Source organism: Cynara cardunculus (assembly GCF_001531365.2).
Source record: "Cynara cardunculus var. scolymus isolate 2C chromosome LG 3, CcrdV1, whole genome shotgun sequence".
In the NCBI taxonomy this organism is placed as follows: domain Eukaryota; kingdom Viridiplantae; phylum Streptophyta; class Magnoliopsida; order Asterales; family Asteraceae; genus Cynara; species Cynara cardunculus.
In genome coordinates this window covers 30,423,160-30,428,109 of record NC_037530.1, presented here as the reverse complement: position 1 = coordinate 30,428,109, position 4,950 = coordinate 30,423,160, and positions in this window count along the sequence as shown.

Below are 4,950 nucleotides of genomic sequence, written 5' to 3'. Positions count from 1 at the left end.
AAATAGTTAATTTGATACTAATATCGATATATTTTTGTCAAATTTTTATGATATCTTCAAACATATATTTTATTCAAAAATCCATCATCGCTTTCTCAAAATCACATAAAGCCATATTATAACATCGACTGAGATAAAAAATAAAATGAAATATTAAAATCACGATGAATCTCGCTGCATTGCGCGAGTACGCTTCTAGTATATATATATATATATATATATATATATATATATGATTTTAATAAGATTGAAATCCAACAATAATACAATTTATATAATTTTCTTGAATTTTTTTATAGATAACATTAAAAACAAAAAAGTTGTATTTTATTTCAACCACTTTGTTTCTAGAAAGAATTGCACAAGAAACAAGTTCAAATATCCCTGCAACAACCAAACCCCACCTATATTCAAACTGTGTCTATAGATATATATATAATTAATAATATTTGCTTGTAGAAAGATATATTTCGGTATCATAATATTTGTACATTATAATTTATTTTTATTTCTATTTTACAATATTAATATTAATATTTGAATTTGTATTTTTTTAATATTTAACAACACATTTTTGTATTTTAAATGGATACATTGTTTTTCTGGTATAACTCAGACTGAAATTACAAGATTATAACATTTTTATTTTATATATCATTTTTTGTTAGAATTTGACATAAACATAAACATATTTTTACTTTATCTATGCAATATTATAATACATTTGATATAAACTTAAACATACTTTTTAGTATTAAATACGATTTATCAAGATAAATATTTTTTGTAAATGTTAATTATCTCAAATTTAATTATGTGATGAAAGAAAGTTAAAATAATATAATATATTAATTAATTATAAATATGACATGGCCTGGAATTAGGGATGGAAATGGAGCGAGTAATGCATCCCCCGACCAGGCCTTTGTTTAAGGCCCCTGTCCCCGGCTAATCCATGACGAGTTCGGGGGAAAGAATCTCCGATGGGTTCGGGGAGCTCGTTGGATACCCGTTCAGTAAAAAACAATAAAAACAAATGTATTTTGAAATTAAATTTATAATCAATCGTCGCTATATTAATTACCAATGTTGAAAATCAAATAATATTTTCATTTGATAATAAATGCATACATATAAACATATATGTTTTATTTATACACACACTATCCAATTATTACCGCATTTAGAAGCCCATTTCTGCATGATTTTTTTTTTCTCGTGCACCACCTCTTCCAATGGGTTTCGAAGATAAAACTCTTTTCTTTATTGGCCCATAAATTGGCCACCCAGGTAATCGCTAAATTCAATTTGATTATTCCTTCTTATTATTAAGCATCTGAATCATGAATTGTCTTCTTATGAATCAACAATCAGATCGATTCGTTTTTTGAAAGAATTGTTCAAGGAAAAAACACTTAGTTCAGTCCGGTAGAACATGGGTCACCAAAACCCGATGTCGTAGGTTCAAATCCTACAGAGCGTGATTCGGATCTTCTTCAATCGAATTCGGCTGAAACACTAACTTGAACAGTAATYTGAATTTGACCTCCTGGATATTAAGAAAGGAGGAAGTCAATAAAAAAAGATGTTAATTAATCAAAGGTCGAACTGATTGATGCGCCTGTATTGTAAATATGCAGTTACAAATAATCCAGCCAAARTAATAGGAATTAGACCTAACACGATTTCAGTGGTTCAAGATAAGCTTCTCTTCCGAAATCAATCGCCTCTCTAGGATTTTGACCTTTTGATTCACTTTTAACCTTCTCCTGGTTTGTTAGTTCGATTTTACAGCATTTTTGGTTTCTTTTTTCAATTTAGCAACATTTTGGGTTTCTTAAGATATTGGAAGAATTGGTATATGGTTTCTTTTGGAATCAATTCATTGAGGTTTGGTTACTGGCGGGACACTACCATTTCCATCATCATTTGTGCACAGCTATTTCAAATCAATATTTGAGTAACTTTCTAGAATGTCTACTATTTCAGATTCAGATGGACAAAAAGGTTCAATTTCTATTTTGAGGGCTAATGAAAGATTTTAGGAATTCCATTGTAGAACCATTAAGCTTATAGTAACTCAACATGATAAAATGGGTTTCACATCATTTTATGATTAAGGAAATTTCATTAATCCAAAAGATTACACCCAGTAAAAATAGAATCGTAAGGAACATAAATATCGCAGAAGCATGTGGATTTACATGTGGATGAATTTAATGCTTAGTGTGTATTACCTTGCGTTTTTTTCCATATGTTGTATGGGAATAAACAAATGACTATTAGAAAGTGTATGGTGAAACAGAGAAGTCAAAGAAAAGGAAAAAGAATAACCAAACTTGAAGATGAAAAAGTCAAAGTAGTACACATTTGTGTGTTTGATAAAATTAATGTATAATTTGCATGATATTACTGCATATATGATGGTAACTTTACCCTATGAAATTTGGATAACCATTCTATGATCAAGGAAATACATAGATGCAGTTGTAGTTGATAAGAATGGTTGTGTGATATACACGTCAACAAAAGGATTATATTACTTTAACGATCAAGGGGATGATGAGGCTCTGAAGATGGGAACTAGGGTTTTGCCGAAATACTGTAATAGGATTTGAATGGGTTAAAAATGGACTATGTACTTTATAATAGAGATGTAATAGATCTTGGGAAGAGGTTGAATTTCTATTGTTTGAAAATGAGTGTTATAATTACAAAAGATTTCTTGATAATTATTTCACATATTTATGAATAAAAGTGGAACTATTTTTATATAAATTCTTCATTATAATATATTGTGGAGTAAAATAGATGATTATACATATTCATACATTTATAAGTACACAAAAACAAGTAGTTTTATTTGTTCTGTTTTCAGACTTTAACACCATCTTTTTACCAATCAGATGTGAATAAGATTTCAAACTTTAACACCTCTTAAAAACAAATAGCACCTAAAAAATCTATACTGAAATGTCTTATGAAGTATTAAACTCACGATTAATGTTGTTTCCATAATAAAAGATGAATAAGAATTTGAGACAGGAAAAATTTATTCAATTTATATAACAAATGTAAACCATAAACATATAAAAGTTAGACAACTTCATAACATTAGATTCATGATCCATATGTGCATTTGGGCCTAATTTTTCGTTAATCAAAGTAGATATGGTTTAGCACTTAGGAGTGTAATTCGGTTGGCAAATGAGTGAAACGACTTGGTTCAGTTATATCGCTTGTTCAAGTTCAAATTATATGGAAGACAGGTTTGAAACCCTCCGTTAGCGTTGGTCGTTGAGTTTTTCTCAAATGTCTCCTACATGTGGTTTGATGGTTCAAACGTGAATTTTCCCCGATTTTATAATTTTTCCAAATAAATAACTAGATGTTAAAATATTTAAAAAGTACATTTTATTCTTTATTTTAAAGTTTTAAACACTAATTATATTATTAAAATATTTTATAAATTAATAATCCAAAAAACTTTTATATAAAATAATGACAAATTAAATATTATTCATAAAATCAATTAAAATTATATTATTCTCCCTTCTTAATATTCAACTTTAAAAACTTTCTCCAGATTTAAAGATTTGTAACTTCTTTTATGTTAATAAACATTTTAAAATATTATAAAAAAATAATCTCTTAAATATCTACTTTAAACTATCAATTGAAATAAGACATGTCAAAGTTACCCCACACACAGCTAGATCATTATTTAACCATTTGGGTTATGTTTGACAAACTAGCTGATAAGTTAATTGTTAACTGATAGATTAGCTGATGGCTGATAAGCTAGCAGTTTGCTTATAAAGTAGTTGGTAACTGATAAGTTAGCTGATAAACAAATCATGTTTGATAAAACTATCTTATTAGAATGTAAAATAACCAAATAGGGTATCTTGAAAAATCATTCAATTATAATATTTCAAACTACAATTGAAACAAATCTCTAATAACATAATATATTAACTAACTAGGTTCGACCCCGTGTATTACACGGGGTAATTTGAAAAAATTAAATCATGCTAGGAACTTATCTTACATATATGAATGATCATCGAAAATACGATGCTACTTTAGACTTGTACTCTTAAAATAACTCTGAAGTATAACTCTTCAGACTTGAATTTAAAAATGAAATTATATCAATAATTAGTTAAAATGAAGTTAACCATATATATAAATTAAATTTAGAAATAAAACTATATCAGTAAATTAAATTTAAACTTAGAAGCAAAATTTAGAATGACTTTTCAGACCTGTACTCTTGAAATAACTCTAAAGTATAACTTTGAAAAATAACTTCAGACCTGTATTTTTGAAATAACTCTGAAATAAAATTCTTCAGACTTCAGACTCTGTATAGGCAAGCAAGAAGCTCTGCATGCACTATGCAAAGACTCTGCATGGTGCTCCGTTTGGAAAAGAAGGCTTCAGAATTCAGGTGAGCTAACTCTGAAGAATGACTCTTCAGACTTGTAATGTGGAAATAAATCTGAAGAATGACTATTCAGACTTGTACTCTTGAAATAAATCTGAACTATAAAATCAATCACACTAAATCAGAGTTCAGACTTCTAAGTCTAAAAAAAAGACTTCAGAATTCGGGTGAGCTAACTCTGAAGAATGACTTTTCAGACTTGTAGAAGACTTCAGAGTTCAGACTTTTAAGTCTGAAAAAGGAAAACTTCAGACTTCTTTTTCTAAGTCTAAAAAAAGACTTCAGAGTCCAAGTCTGAAAAAGAAGACTTTTGTTGATCCTCTCTCTCAGTGATTTGATGATAATCCCTTTTCACTTGTTCGTTGTATTTATGTTTCTGTATTTTCAGTTCCAGCGATCATTCACTGAGTATGTTCAGTGATCGCTGAAGAACTTGCATTGTAAATCTATCAGAGACAACAATACTTCAAGAAGACAACACTCACACCAAAGAACCTTCA